The following is a 17,453-nucleotide window of genomic DNA, read 5'->3' on the forward strand; positions in this document are numbered from 1 at the left end:
AAATGATGAGGATCCTGTGACACATGACGGAGTTCTGCCAGCAGACAGGTTGGATCTATGAAGCTGCAGCCTAAACACATTTCCGTGGGTCGCAGAGTCGGAATCTCCTTCATGATGTTGGAGGTTACATTATGTTACATTGTTACATTGAGCTTCTATATTATTACAAACCACCATCACAGAATGTGAGAAATCATGAAATATGGGAGTGGAGGAGCCGCGCTCGCTGTGTCAGGGGAAGGTGGACAATAGTCGTGGAGAAGTCACGGAGTTCGGACTCTGTAATTGGCGCAGACTCTTCATGAATTCACCAGAACCAGCATGGGGACCTCCAGGATAAAATGTTCCTCTAATACATCCAGGCAGAGGAAGCGGGATTGTGTTCACAACCTTTTACTTTTCTCTTCCTATCCTTGGAGGGCCGTCACTGAGGACCCCGCCGCTTCCACACCCCAGGACCCCACCTCTTCACACCCCAGGACCCCACCTCTTCAGACCCCAGGACCCCGCCGCTTCACACCCCAGGACCCACCTCTTCAGACCCCAGGACCCCCCTGCTTCACACCCCAGGACCCCGCCGCTTCACACCCCAGACCCCACCTCTTCAGACCCCAGGACCCCCCCGCTTCACACCCCAGGACCCCGCCGCTTCAGACCCCAAAATCCCGCCGCTTCAGACCCCAGGACCCCGCCGCTTCACACCCCAGGACCCCGCCGCTTCAGACCCCAGGACCCCGCCGCTTCAGAACCCTGGACCCCACCGCTTCACACCCCAGGACCCCGCCGCTTCACACCCCAGGACCCCGCCGCTTCACACCCCAGTACCCAACCGCTTCACACCCCAGGACCCCGCCGCTTCAGACCCCAAAATCCCACCGCTTCACACCCCAGGACCCCGCCGCTTCACACCCTAGGACCCCGCCTCTTCAGACCCCAGGACCCCCCGCTTCACACCCCAGGACCCCGCCGCTTCAGACCCCAAAATCCCGCCGCTTCAGACCCCAGGACCCCGCCGCTTCAGACCCCAGGACCCCGCCGCTTCAGACCCCAGGACCCCGCCGCTTCACACCCCAGGACCCCACCGCTTCAGACCCCAGGACCCCGCCGCTTCAGAACCCTGGACCCCGCCGCTTCACACCCCAGGATCCTGCCGCTTCACACCCCAGGACCCAACCGCTTCACACCCCAGGACCCCGCCGCTTCAGACCCCAAAATCCCACCGCTTCACACCCCAGGACCCCGCCGCTTCACACCCCAGGACCCCGCCTCTTCAGACCCCAGGAACCCCCCGCTTCACACCCCAGGACCCCGCCACTTCAGACCCCAAAATCCCGCCGCTTCAGACCCCAGGACCCCGCCACTTCAGACCCCAGGACCCCACCGCTTCACACCCCAGGACCCCGCCGCTTCAGACCCCAGGACCCCGCCGCTTCAGACCCCAGGACCTTGCCGCTTCAGACCCCGCCGCTTCAGACCCCTTGTATCATTATATGTATGCCGTATGAAGACCACGCTATGTAGATGGCTCAGTATGTAAGTCCACTAGCCTGATGGCTATTTCACATTGATGTTACCTTCATCTGATACTGGCTATAAGAGCTGGGAGGCCTCCTCCAGTCTGACTCTTACTGCCCTGGCGACTACCTGAATGCACATGTATAACACACAGGGGGTCATCATTCATACAACCGCTGCAAATAATCCCCACAACGGGTCTAATACGTTTATTTCCTATGATTGTCAGCTCCATCTAGTAGCCATAATGCATCATTTTCCCCAAATCAATCAGGAAATCAGAAAAATACCACATTATGGCCACTAGGTGGAGCTCACGATTATAGGAAATAAAGATGATAACATAGGATGAGCTGATGGCTCTTCAGACCGAACTTTGGCCATGTCATTGGTTCCTACTGGTTCATTAATGGACCCTGATATGGGGGGATACTGATAAGGACACCTGACGTAAGTGGAGACACCGATGGAGACCCTGATATGGGAGGAGGTCTCTGATGGGGACACCTGATATAAGAGGGGACACTGATGGAGACCTTGATATGGGAGGGGGTCTCTGATGGGGACACATGATATAAGTGGGGACCCAAATAGTGGGGGGAATCTGATAAGGACACCTGATGTAAGTGAAGACACTGACGGAGACCCTGATATGGGAGGGGGTCTCTGATGGGGACACCTGATATAAGTGGAGACCCTGATATCGGGGGATACTGATAAGGATGCCTGATGTAAGTGGAGACACCAATGGAGACCCTGATGTGGGAGGGGGTCTTTGATAAGGACACCTGATATAAGAGGGGACACTGATGGAGACCCTGATATGGGAGGGGTCTCTGATAGGGACACCTGATATAAGAGGGGACACCGATGGAGACCCTGATATGGGAGGGGTCTCTGATAGGGACACCTGATATAAGAGGGGACACCGATGGAGACCCTGATATGGGAGGGGGTCTCTGATAGGGACACCTGATATAAGAGGGGACACCGACGGAGACCCTGATATGGGAGGGGGTCTCTGATAGGGACACCTGATATAAGGGGACACCGATGGAGACCCTGATATGGGAGGGGGTCTCTGATAGGGACACCTGATATAAGAGGGGACACCGATGGAGACCCTGATATGGGAGGGGGTCTCTGATAGGGACACCTGATATAAGAGGGGACACCGACGGAGACCCTGATATGGGAGGGGGTCTCTGATAGGGACACCTGATATAAGAGGGGACACCGACGGAGACCCTGATATGGGAGGGGTTCTATGATAGGGACACCTGATATAAGAGGGGACACCGACGGAGACCCTGATATGGGAGGGGGTCTCTGATAGGGACACCTGATATAAGAGGGGACACCGACGGAGACCCTGATATGGGAGGGGTTCTATGATAGGGACACCTGATATAAGAGGGGACACCGACGGAGACCCTGATATGGGAGGGGGTCTCTGATAGGGACACCTGATATAAGAGGGGACACCGACGGAGACCCTGATATGGGAGGGGGTCTCTGATAGGGACACCTGATATAAGAGGGGACACCGACGGAGACCCTGATATGGGAGGGGGTCTCTGATAGGGACACCTGATATAAGAGGGGACACCGACGGAGACCCTGATATGGGAGGGGGTCTCTGATAGGGACACCTGATATAAAGGGACAGCCTAAATACATACAATTGTTCCCTGTGCACACCTGCACCCCCTCTGCACTACCTGTCAGACTTCCAGTTGGTGGCTCGTGGTACAGAAGGACGTCAGTGGACCAGGGAATACGGGTTGGATTGACTCACACTCAGTGCTGAATTTATGCCCCTTGACATTGCCTGCACCCCCAGATCAGAGGGGTAGATCCGGCCCTGCCCTATAGCTGAGAGAGATGTAGGAGCTGGAAGACAGCTCATGAAAGTTGGGTTCACGCAGGCAGATTGGTGTTCAGTTGCAGCGCACACAACGTTTGCAGGACAATGGAAGACAATCTCATTTTACTGGAAGACTAGGCAGTTGTCACATTTTTGTTACATAATTGTTTTTTTGTTTTTTTCTGCCTTTACAGTTAATAATATCTCCATCCCGCTCCATAAACAGCCACCCAGCCATGCACCGCGCTATTATCTTGTATTTATTTATGAAGCGTGAACCGGGTGTACGCCGTCCAAGTACCAGATCAGTAATGAGATCTAAATGCATCCGAACGAATGCCAGGAGGGATGCAGAATTTGGAATCCGTCCCCCGAACTGCACCCTGGGCTCTTCTGCCGAAAGATGGAGCAGCTGGCGCGATTCTTCGGGCCGCGCTGCCAAGCAGAGAGCCGGGGCATCCGAAGCCTTTCCAGGAACAGCGCAATGTCTATTTGTTCTTTATATAAGTAGCGGGCTCGGCGTTCTTGGGGAAATCGCTTCAAGGAAAGTGGCGGAGACAAAATATGGAAATGTATCCGAAAATATTGTGCGTCCGCGTGTTTTCTTGGCTCCTGGTTCAGAGCACGCAGGACCCCCAACTGGCAGATATGGGTGGTCGGGTGAAGATGGTATCTGGCGCATGCGGATGGCCATGACCTGCCGCCTTCATCTTACAGGAAATCTTGATTTTCTAAACTTCGTTTTTATCTACAATGTTGGCTTTGATAATCGAAGCGTATTTATGATGCCAAGGGGGCGGGGTTTAGAGTCAGGGAGGCCAGGAAAACAATGTGTTGGAAGTGATGGGCGGGGGGAAAATGAAAGCCACATTAGAGCCCAACATACCTTATGAACTAATCCCCCCACCCCACCCCCCACCCTTCAACAGATCCTCCAAGTAATGTACAAGCCTGGCGATGGTGGATCATGATATCATGGAGTGTCAGAAGTTGGGGGTCAATATGAGTCATATCTGGACATGGCATTTTTGGGTATTGTTTGTACTGCACCAATGGGGGGGGGGACAGGATTTGGAAAATGCCTGGAAACACCCCCCTTATGGCCATTGCATATCCTTCACTGACTGAGTGGGGGGTACATTTGGGTGATACCTGGACAAAGTCTCTAAGACCATTACACATGCTAGGTAATGCCTGGACAGACCCTCGTATTTACTGATGGGGAGCTGGAGATACTCGAGAAATTCTTGGACATATCTTAATGGCCATTGCACATGCTTTACTAGTGGTGGGGGGGAAATTTGGGTAATGCCCTTTATGGACATTGCCCATACTTTACCCAATGTCCATTGAGCCGTGGCTATTGAATGTATTGAACTTTACTGATTGGGGGACATTTGGGTAATACCTAAACATACTTTCTCCAATACATTACAAGTACTTCATCAATGGGGGGCATCCATTGATTTGGGTAATACCTAGACATACACCTTATGGCCAGTACACATATTTACCAATCGGGGGCAGATTTGGGTAATTCTTGGACACACCCCTTATGGCCAGTACACATATTTACCAATCGGGGGCAGATTTGGGTAATTCTTGGACACACCCCTTATGGCCAGTACACATATTTACCAATCGGGGGCAGATTTGGGTAATGCCTGGTTCCCCTCCCCCCTTATGGCCAGCGCACATATTTACCAATCGGGGGTAGATTTGGGTAATGCCTGGATACACCCCTTATGGCCAGTATACATATTTACCAATCGGGGGCAGATTTGGGTAATGCCTGGATACACCCCTTATGGCCAGCGCACATATTTACCAATCGGGGGCAGATTTGGGTAATGTCTGGTTCCCCTCCCCCCTTATGGCCAGCGCACATATTTACCAATCGGGGGTAGATTTGGGTAATGAATGGGCATACCCCTTATGGCCAGTACACATATTTACCAATCGGGGGTAGATTTGGGTAATTCTTGGACACACCCCTTATGGCCAGTACACATATTTACCAATCGGGGGCAGATTTGGGTAATGCCTGGTTCCCCTCCCCCCTTATGGCCAGTGCAAATATTTACCAATCGGGGGTAGATTTGGGTAATGCCTGGATACACCCCTTATGGCCAGTATACATATTTACCAATCGGGGGCAGATTTGGGTAATGCCTGGACATACCCCTTATGGCCAGTATACATATTTACCAATCGGGGGCAGATTTGGGTAATGCCTGGACATACCCCTTATGGCCAGTATACATATTTACCAGTCGGGGGTAGATTTGGGTCATTCTTGGACATACCCCTTATGGCCAGTGCGCATACTTTAATTAGGGGGCTGGTCAATGCTTGGGCATACCCTTTAGCACATATTTGACTGATTTGGGTGGGGGGGAGGTAATTTTTGGATAATATCTGGACATACCCTTTACAGCCATTTTGTGGAATTTACCAATTGGGGGGATTTGGGTATTGGCTGGATATACCCTTTACAGCCATGATGCATACTTTACCAATTGGGGGGGGGGGGGGGTGGTAAAGTTGGGAAATGCCTGGACACACCCCTTACGTACATTGCATGTTTTTTACTCATTGGGGGAGGGTGGTATATTTGACAATGTCTGACACTCTTTATAGCCATTGTGCATAATTTACCAATTGGACCCTTTATGGCCATTGCACATACTTTATCAGTTGGGAAGGGGGGGTGGAGGCTATATTTGAATAATACCTGGACACGCCCTTTACAGTCATTGCATTTACTTTACCGATTGGGGGATACATTTAATTAATGCCCGGGCCATGCCTTTATGGCTATGGGGTAAATCTAGGTAATGTCTGGACATACCTTCACAACCATTGTCCAGAAGTTACCTATTGTGGGTAAATTTGGGTAATGCCTGGATACATCTCTTACGGACATTGTGCATACTTTACTTATGGAGGGGGGGGGGGGGTAAAATTGGCCGTTGCGTGGACATACCTTTTATGGCCATTGTGCAAACTTCATCAATTGGAGGGGTATATTTGTTTACTGCCTGGACATTCCCTTCATGGCCATTGCACATATTTAACCAAATGGTGGGGGTGGGGGGGGTGCATTTACACTCGGTTCACACCTATGCGTTCATGTTTGCACCTGAATGTCACTTGCAGGGCGCCCCATCCATTTGAATAGGTTGCCCTACCTGTTAGAAACGCTGATCAAATTTTAAAAAATTATGCCGCACTGAATCCAATTGGAGGATAAATGTGGGTAATGCCTGGACATACCCTTTACGGCCATTGCACATACTTTACCAATTGGGTGGGGGGGGGGGGTGAATTTAGATACTATCTGGACATACCCTTTACGGCCATTGCACATACTTTACCAATTGGGTGGGGGAGGGGGTGAATTTAGATACTATCTGGACATACCCTTTACGGCCATTTCATGTACATTACCAGTTGGGGGGGTGCATTGAGATTATAACTGGACACGCCCTTTACAGCCATTGCGCATACTATACCAATTGGGGGATAAATGTGGGTAACAGGGGCGGACTGACCATTTGGAAACTCGGGTACTGCCCGAGGGCCTGGGGGTCAGTAGGGGGCCCCATGAGATGCCCCTGGTACCTTTTTCATAGGCTTTTTTGGGTTTGGGCAAGGACACAGGGGCCCCATGATCCCCTATTGCCCGGGGGCCCCATGAATTGTCAGTCTGCCCCTGGTGGGTAATGCCTTGACATACCCTCTACGGCCATTGCACATACTTTACCAATTGGGGGGTACATTTAGATGATGCCTGGACATACTCTTTGCAGTCATTGTACGAATTTGACTGATTTGGGGTATATATGAGCGATGCCGGGGCATTCCCTTACACCTCTTCAGCCATTGCATGTATGTTACCAATTGGGGGGGTGCATTGAGATTATAACTGGACATACCCTTTACAGCCCTTGCGCATACTTTACCAATTGGGTGGGGGAGGGGGTGAATTTAGATACTATCTGGACATACCCTTTACAGCCATTTCATGTACATTACCAGTTGGGGGGTACATTGAGATTATAACTGGACATACCCTTTACAGCCATTGCGCATACTATACCAATTGGGGGGTACATATAGATGATGCCTGGACATACCCTTTAGACCTCTTCAGCCAATTGGGGGGGTACATTGAGATTATACCTGGACATACCCTTTACAGCCATTGCGCATACTATACCAATTGGGGGGTACATATAGATGATGCCTGGACATACCCTTTAGACCTCTTCAGCCAATTGGGGGGGTACATTGAGATTATACCTGGACATACCCTTTACAGCCATTGCGCATACTATACCAATTGGGGGGTACATATAGATGATGCCTGGACATACCCTTTAGACCTCTTCAGCCAATTGGGGGGGTACATTGAGATTATAACTGGACATACCCTTTTATGGCCATTGCGCATACTATACCAATTGGGTGGGGGAGGGGGTGAATTTAGATACTATCTGGACACGCCCTTTACAGCCATTTCATGTACATTACCAGTTGGGGGGTACATTGAGATTATAACTGGACACGCCCTTTACAGCCATTGCGCATACTTTACCAATTGGGGGGTACATATAGATGATGCCTGGACATACCCTTTAGACCTCTTCAGCCAATTGGGGGGGGTACATTGAGATTATAACTGGACATACCCTTTTATGGCCATTGCGCATACTATACCAATTGGGTGGGGGAGGGGGTGAATTTAGATACTATCTGGACACGCCCTTTACACCCATTGCGCACAGTACGAATCGGCGGCGGCGGCGATATATTGCAGCCCGCAGGACATCTTTTTCCCGGCCTCATGTTTACAAATCCAATTCAGCCGCAGATCCCCCATCTCATGCTTCGGATGTCTCCTAATTCGGGGATTCATCGCTTTGTCTGCTCAGAAGACGCGCTGACTTATCAGACGACGAGGCGAGTCGCGGGACGGGGAGACTAATGTGAGTATTGAGTTAGAATCCAGAATATTTATTGTGATTGGAAATCTCCAGAGCCCACTTAGCCCGACAGAATGAAATCGCTGCTGGAATCCCAACGTTCTGCGAAAAGTCAAAGCTGAAATATGACCCAAAAGGAAAAAGACGCAGAAAAGCTTCTCATCAGCTCACTTCCTGGCGAGAGCCGCGGGCAGCATGGGATGCCTAAGCAACGGATTGAAGGTTTGCTTGGTTCTGATTCCGTGTCGCTGGGTCTCTGGAGGGGGGGAGGGGGGCCACCGAGGTTCCTGGAAAAGCAGATATTATATAAACTCCAAGAGAGCCGCCGGCTATGAAGGTGGAATGAAGACATACTGCCCTGCCAGATACAGAACTCAGGGTGTCAAAGATGAACTCCACCCGCTGTGCCCATTATGAGGGGTTCCCACCATCCCTATGCCAAGTCGGTACACCTGCTGTGCCCATTATGAGGGGTTCCCACCATCCCTATGCCAAGTCGGTACACCTGCTGTGCCCATTGTGAGGGGTTCCCACCATCCCTATGCTGAGTCTGTACACGCGCTGTGCCCATTATGAGGGGTTCCCACCATCCCTGTGCTGAGTTCCTGGGTCTGTACACCTGCTGTGCCCATTATGAGGGGTTCCCACCATCCCTATGCCAAGTCGGTACACCTGCTGTGCCCATTATGAGGGGTTCCCACCATCCCTATGCCGAGTCTGTACACATGCTGTGCCCATTGTGAGGGGTTCCCACCATCCCTGTGCTGAGTTCCTGGGTCTGTACACCTGCTGTGCCCATTATGAGGGGTTCCCACCATCCCTATGCCAAGTCGGTACACCTGATGTGCCCATTATGAAGGGTTCCCACCATCCCTGTGCTGAGTTCCTGGGTCTGTACACCTGCTGTGCCCATTATGAGGGGTTCCCACCATCCCTGTGCTGAGTTCCTGGGTCTGTACCCCTGCTGTGCCCATTGTGAGGGGTTCCCACCATCCCTATGCCGAGTCTCTACACCTGCTGTGCCCATTGTGAGGGGTTCCCACCATCCCTGTGCTGAGTTCCCGGGTCTGTACACCCACTGTGCCCATTATGAGGGGTTTCCATCATCCCTGTGCTGAGTTCCCAGGTCTGTACGCCCGCTGTGCCCACTATGAAGGGTTCCCACCATCCCTGTGCCGAGTTCCCGGGTCTGTATGCCCGCTGTGCCCACTATGAGGGGTTCCCACCATCCCTGTGCCGAGTTCCCGGGTCTGTATGCCCACTGTGACCATTATGAGGGGTTCCCACCATCCCTGTGCTGCGTTCCCGGGTCTGTACACCCCCTGTGCCCATTATGAGGGGCTCCCACCATCCCTGTGCTGAGTTCCCGGGTCTGTACACCCCTTGTGCCCATTATGAGGGGTTCCCACCATCCTTGTGCTACGTTCCCAGGTCTGTGGGCAGTGAAATCAGAGTAAGCCATTTCAGTCCAGGAGCAGAGACTATACAATTGTTCAAGAATGAAGGGACGGCCAGAGTTGAGATTTAAGGCAAAAAAGAAAAAAAAAAAGATTAGTGAAAGTTGGATTCCCTCGGAGACAACCAACAAAGGCCTCCTACAATCACCGACTACACTCTCCCGTCATTGCGGTTCAAGAAGATACATCAATAATTGGAATACGGTTTAATTTGTTGCTTACTGGTGCCCGCTTTCTTTCCGCCCCCCACTAATTCTGCATCAAAGGAGGATCTCTGCTGAGCTTGGCAGTAAAATAAGGTTCTAGTGTCTGGGACCAGAATAGATTCTTTGGAGTTTCAGATTTGGGAACAGCCGTGAACCTCAAGTGAACCTCAGCCGTGTCTACTTATAACGTATGTCCGTCTTTGCCCCTTTCATGCCAGTGTTGGCCGGTCAGATGGATGGGCCATTCCCTTTCCTGGCCAGTGATGGAGAGGCTCCTTGTGTTTGCTTTAGGCGGAGGAAGCCTGATTTCCATTATCTGCATCGCACAGAACTAAACCCCATGGTGACAACCCACTTGTGTAACGATTTTAATTCACGACCCAACGGTTGACATTTCCAAACCAGTCATCTGGGATTGAGGTCCTTCACTCCTGCCAACTCCTCCGGTTGGATATGGTCTCGGGGTGGGATGGTCCTCTAAGACATTAAGGCTCTCAGATAGAAATAACCGAACGGAATTGGCTGTAAAGACAAACACAAGCCATGGAACGGAAGTCAGCCATAGCATTTGAATGACAGCCTCCTATAGGTCGCGTCCAACAAACGTTGGATGTAGAGTATTTGTTAGAACATGTCTGACGCCTTTGGAGATTCTTAATATGGATCCATACAGGAAATTATAAGAGCTACACATTCAATTGTATCTAAAGCCAGATTTTTTTTCGGGCGTCTCAGAGGCAGATGGTGAAGACAAATCTCCATACAAAGGATAAACCTGAGAAGAGTAGTGAAGATCATTTTCGGTTCCGGCATGACTGTGTACAAAGCCAGCTCCATAAAGACATGGTTTGATAAGTTTCGGGAGGAGGAACTCGAGTGTCCTGCATAGACACCCTCCACAATTTCCCACAGACACCATCCACAATCTTGTGGAAAGCCTTCCCAGAAAAGTGGAGGATGCTGTAGTCACAAAGGGGGCAACTGTATATTGTCTCTAGGGAAGGGTGTTGGTCATACTCCATCATACAATAACATTGGAGACAATTGTGCTCTTCCAACCTTGTGGTAACAGTTTGGTGAAGACCCTTTTCAGTTCCAGCAAAACAGTGCCCATGTGTACAAATCCAGCTCCATAAAGACATGGTTTGATAAGTTTCGGGAGGAGGAACTCGAGTGTCCTGCGTAGACACCCTCCACAATTTCCCACAGACACCCTTCACAATCTTGTGGAAAGCCTTCCCAGAAAAGTGGAGGATGCTGTAGTCGCAAAGGGGGCAACTGCATATTGTCTCTAGGGAAGGGTGTTGGTCATACTCCATCATACAATAACATTGTAGACAATTGGGCTCTTCCAACCTTGTGGTAACAGTTTGGTGAAGACCCTTTTCAGTTCCAGCATACCTGTGCCCATGTGTACAAATCCAGCTCCATAAAGACATGGTTTGACCAGTTTGGTGTGGAGGAACTTCAGTGTCCTGCACAGATCCCTGACCTCAACCCTACTGAACACCTTTGAGATGAACTGGACCACTGATGGTGAGCCAACATCAGTACCTGACCTCACAAATGGGCACAAATTCCCACAGACACTCTCCAAAATCAAGTGGAAAGCCTTCCCAGAAAAGTGGAGGATGCTGTAGTCGCAAAGGGGGCAACTGTATATTGTCTCTAGGGAAGGGTGTTGGTCATACTCCATCATACAAAGACATTGTAGACAATTGGGCTCTTCCAACCTTATGGTAACAGTTTGGAGAAGACCCTTTTCAGTTCCAGCAAAACAGTGCCCCTGTGTACAAATCCAGCTCCATAAAGACATGGTTTGATAAGTTTCGGGAGGAGGAACTCGAGTGTCCTGCGTAGACACCCTCCACAATTTCCCACAGACACCCTTCACAATCTTGTGAAAAGCCTTCCCAGAAAAGTGGAGGATGCTGTAGTCGCAAAGGGGGCAACTGCATATTGTCTCTAGGGAAGGGTGTTGGTCATACTCCATCATACAGTAACATTGTAGACAATTGGGCTCTTCCAACCTTGTGGTAACAGTTTGGTGAAGACCCTTTTCAGTTCCAGCATACCTGTGCCCATGTGTACAAATCCAGCTCCATAAAGACATGGTTTGACCAGTTTGGTGTGGAGGAACTTCAGTGTCCTGCACAGATCCCTGACCTCAACCCTACTGAACACCTTTGAGATGAACTGGACCACTGATGGTGAGCCAACATCAGTACCTGACCTCACAAATGGGCACAAATTCCCACAGACACCCTCCAAAATCAAGTGGAAAGCCTTCCCAGAAAAGTGGAGGATGCTGTAGTCGCAAAGGGGGCAACTGCATATTGTCTCTAGGGAAGGGTGTTGGTCATACTCCATCATACAGTAACATTGTAGACAATTGGGCTCTTCCAACCTTGTGGTAACAGTTTGGTGAAGACCCTTTTCAGTTCCAGCATAACTGTGCCCATGTGTACAAATCCAGCTCCATAAAGACATGGTTTGACCAGTTTGGTGTGGAGGAACTTCAGTGTCCTGCACAGATCCCTGACCTCAACCCTACTGAACACCTTTGAGATGAACTGGACCACTGATGGTGAGCCAACATCAGTACCTGACCTCACAAATGGGCACAATTTCCCACAGACACTCTCCAAAATCAAGTGGAAAGCCTTCCCAGAAAAGTGGAGGATGCTGTAGTCTCAAAGGGGGCAACTGCATATTGTCTCTAGGGAAGGGTGTTGGTCATACTCCATCATACAATAACATTGGAGACAATTGGGCTCTTCCAACCTTGTGGTAACAGTTTGGTGAAGACCCTTTTCAGTTCCAGCATACCTGTGCCCATGTGTACAAAGCCAGCTCCATAAAGACATGGATGACCAGTTTGGTGTGGAGGAACTTCAGTGTCCTGCACAGATCCCTGACCTCAACCCTACTGAACACCTTTGAGATGAACTGGACCACTGATGGTGAGCCAACATCAGTACCTGACCTCAAAATGGGCAGAAACACCCTCCAAAATCAAGTATAAAACCTTCCCACCACCAGGCAGGTGATCAGTAGCAACAAGGGCTGTGATCAGTGCAGGAGCGCTCTGCCCATGGTACCACCACCAGCAGTCCTGGTGAGCGACGGCGCTTCTGTTCCCGAGTCACTCCTAGCTCCCCTGGCCCTGCCCAATTCATAAAAGGTGCTAAGTAGTGCCAGGAAGTCACCGAGCCCCCGCCCCTCATTGGAGCCTGGACGGCTTCAGAACAGCTGTCCCACAGCCTTGTTTTTTATGGGTGACCACTGTCTGTAACAAACATTTACGGATAGTTTGTAAATTGGCCGATATTTACAAACTGTCCATAAATTTAAGAATGGTTGCCAACCCGTCAAGGCCGTCTCATCCACCATCAGTACCTGACCTCACAAATGGGCACATATTTCTACAGACACCCTCCATACTTTTCTGGAAAGTCTTCCCAGAAGAGTGGAGGATGTTATAGCCACAAAGGGGGCAAGTCCATGTCAATGGCCATGGTTTGGGAACAAGATGTCCAGGAACCTCGTAGAGGTGTGGGGGTTAAGTGCCTCATTCATTGTACTTGTTCTGAAATGTATCTTCTCCAACCACTTCTACAGTTCTAATGAGTGCCAGGAAGATCCCCAAAATTGATATCCATGCAGGTAGGACAATCACCTTACTCTGGTCACCATGGAATGTGTGAAGGTAGATGCACAGGTGTACCGGCTCCTCCCCTTCAGTCTTGCACAGGTGTACAGGCTCCTCCCCTTCAGTCTTGCACAGGTGTACAGGCTCCTCCCCTTCCGTCTTGCACAGGTGTACTGGCTCCCCCCCTTCAGTCTTGCACAGGTGTACCGGCTCCTCCCCTTCAGTCTTGCACAGGTGTACCGTCTCCCCCCCTTCAGTCTTGCACAGGTGTACCGGCTCCTCCCATTCAGTATTGCACAGGTGTACTGGCTCCTCCCCTTCAGGCTTGAACAGGTGTACTTGCTCCTCCTCTTCAGTCTTGCACAGGTGTACTGGCTCCTCCTCTTCAGTCTAGCACAGGTGTACTGGCTCCTCCCCTTCAGTCTTGCACAGGTGTACCGGCTCCTCCCCTTCAGTCTTGCACATGTGTACCGGCTCCTCCCCTCCAGTCTTGCACAGGTGTACCGGCTCCTCCCCTTCAGTCTTGCACAGGTGTACAGGCTCCTCCCCTTCAGTCTTGCACAGGTGTACCGCCTCCTCCCCTCCAGTCTTGCACAGGTGTACAGGCTCCTCCCCTTCAGTCTTGCACAGGTGTACCGGCTCCTCCCCTCCAGTCTTGCACAGGTGTACCGCCTCCTCCCCTCCAGTCTTGCACAGGTGTACTGGCTCCTCCCCCTGGACTGGGATGAGTTCCTCTGATGTCACTGCACACTGGCAGCTTCTCACAATGTGCATTAGAAGCTGCAACAAGTCAGATAGAGCTCCGCCCCATTTCCTGGCAGGAGGACATCCAGCATCATCTAGTCCCCCCCCCAGCCTGACTGCCCCTAACCCCCCCACCCTGCCTCTTTCATTCACTGGACTTCAATTCTTTTTGATCATGGAGGCTCAGTGTCACATGTGAGAAGGGGCGGGCTGACCATTTGGGCACTCGGGCCCAGGGTCAGTAGGGGGCCCCATGAGATGCCCCTAGTACTTTTCATAGGCTCTTTTGGGTGTGGTTTGAGTGTGGGCGAGGACACAGGGGCCCCATGATCCTCTATTGCCCAGGGGCCCCATGAGTTGTCAGTCCGCCCCTGCATGTGAGTGTTACCTATGCAAATATTGCCTACCTAGGAACACCCGCTCCCCCCGACTGACACCCACCCATCAATGCATTTTGATATTTGCATAACTCCTGCCAAGAGCCAGTCCACTCCTCACATCAGGACTGAGGGCTCTTGAGAGGAATACTGAGGCAAGGTGCTGCGATGTTTTCAGGAAGCTATGTACAGCCCCCTGCTGGCCCCTCCCACCAGCCATGCTCTGCCTGCATTGCATATTGAAGCACAGAGACCCAGATGATGGTAAGGTAGGTAGCAAAAATGGGGAGTTTTTATATAAAAATGTGATTATCATGTTGATGAAAGGAAAAAAAATATATAAGCAGATTAAACTTCAGTGTTAAACCCGGAGGGGTGAGGAGGTGATGTCTCCAGTTTCCTTGGTAACTTTGGTTGTTTATTATTCCAGCACACAAGAGCCTATATATAGGTTGTGTATATGAAAAGGCGGGGGGGGGTGAACCTCACCACAAATGTATATATCTCTCTATACATACATGGGAGCTCAGCCCCCCCATTCTAATGTATAGAAAGTTGCCAGGATCCGGGGGAATCATTGGAGTGAATGGAGAAGGGAATAATTGTGACTTTGGCATTCGTTCCAATTACTGGAGGGCGAGTAATAGAAATCGCTGTGTGCGTCTCCGGCGTGTTTACTCTCCGTGTAATTAGTCATTTTTAGGAATTCTTCAAAATTCAGAAACATGACAGAATGCAATATATTCGCTATGGACCGAAGAACAAGTTCCTTGGGGGCGGGATCTGGAGCTTCACCTCCTCCTTCACAATTATTTCTATTCCCAGAACTCGGGGTGACCTTTGGTTCCGTGTTTATCACGTTGTCACTGCACTGTCTTCACATGAACACCTTATAGGATGGAAAAAGGAGGTTCCATGTGAGGGAGGGGGAGGGGGAGATGGAGAAGAGATAAAGAAAACAATTGGGGAGATGGAGAGGGAAGCCATCATGCTGGCAATGTGTTAGTCCTTCCCTCCTACAAACTGTATTAAGTCAGACTATACAGTTGTGACCAAAATTATTCAACCCCCAATGCTGTAAAGGGGTTTAGGGACTATAGTGTACATTTGGAATTGTATTCAGAATCAAATCCTACAAGGACGTTGTAACTACCCAAATGCAACTAAAATGACATCAATTGTTTATGTAATACAGTAGTAAATGGTTCTTATGTGGTTTCTTCATTGCCACAATTATTCAACCCCTTAAAGACTACCACTCTGAAGAACAGAGGTTCATACAGGTGCTTTCCATCAGGTATTGAAAACACCTGTGGATGTCACCGAGCAGCAATCAAGCATAATAAGCACCAATTAGGCAGCTTTAAAATGACTGTGATACTCAGCTCCTTCTAGACATTTACTGGTGTGGTTACAAACATGGTGAAGGCAAGAGAATGGTCCAGGAAGACAAGAGAAGAGGTGATTTCTCTTCACAGGAAGGGCAATGGCTATAAGAAGATTGCAAAGATGTTAAACATACCAAGAGACACCTTAGGAAGCATCATTCGCAAATTCAAGGCAAAGGGCACTGTTGAAACGCTACCTGGTCGTGGCAGAAAGAAGATGCTGACTTCGACTGCTGTGCGCTACCTGAAGCGTAGAGTGGAGAGAAGTCCCCGTGTGACTGCTGAGGAACTGAGAAAAGATTTGTCAGATGTGGGTACAGAAGTTTCAGCCCAGACAATAAGACGCACACTGCGTAATGAAGGCCTCCGTGCCAGAACTCCCAGGCGTACCCCCTTGCTGTCTCCAAAGAATAAGAAGAGTCGACTGCAGTATGCCAAAAGCCATGTGGACAAACCACAAAAGTTGTGGGATAGTGTTCTGTGGACTGATGAAACAAAATTAGAACTGTTTGGGCCCATGGATCAACGCTATGTTTGGAGGAGGAAGAACAAGGCCTATGATGAAAAGAACACCTTGCCTACTGTGAAGCATGGTGGAGGGTCAATCATGCTTTGGGGCTGTTTTGCTTCTGCAGGTACAGGGAAGCTTCAGCGTGTGCAAGGTACCATGAATTCTCTTCAGTACCAGGAGATATTGGATGGAAACGTGATGCAGTCCGTCACACACCTGAGGCTTGGGAGACGTTGGACCTTTCAACAGGACAATGATCCCAAGCATACCTCCAAGTCCACTAGAGCATGGTTGCAGAGGAAAGGCTGGAACATTTTGGAGTGGCCATCGCAGTCACCAGACTTAAATCCGATTGAGAACCTCTGGTGGGACTTAAAGAAAGCAGTTGCAGTGCGCAAGCCTAAGAATGTGACTGAACTGGAGGCCTTTGCCCATGAAGAATGGGCGAAGATACCCGTAGATCGCTGCAAGACACTTGTGTCAAGCTATGCTTCACGTTTAAAAGCTGTTATAACTGTAAAAGGATGCTGTACTAAGTACTAAGATTGAATGTCACTTGGGGGTTGAATAAAACTGATAATGCTGTGAGCACAGAAAAGACATTTGTGGTTATTTCATTATAACTGTTATGTTATATTTGTCTGACCTACAAGTGCCTCTTTAATGTAAATGTAAGCAAGATGACTGAATGATCAAAAGCAATGTCAAACTGGCCAAAACACTCAATTTCAGTGGGGGTTGAATAATT

Source organism: Staurois parvus, unplaced genomic scaffold, assembly GCF_062004578.1.
Source record: "Staurois parvus isolate SC_StPar_1 unplaced genomic scaffold, SC_StPar_1.0 ptg002252l, whole genome shotgun sequence".
Classification (NCBI taxonomy): domain Eukaryota; kingdom Metazoa; phylum Chordata; class Amphibia; order Anura; family Ranidae; genus Staurois; species Staurois parvus.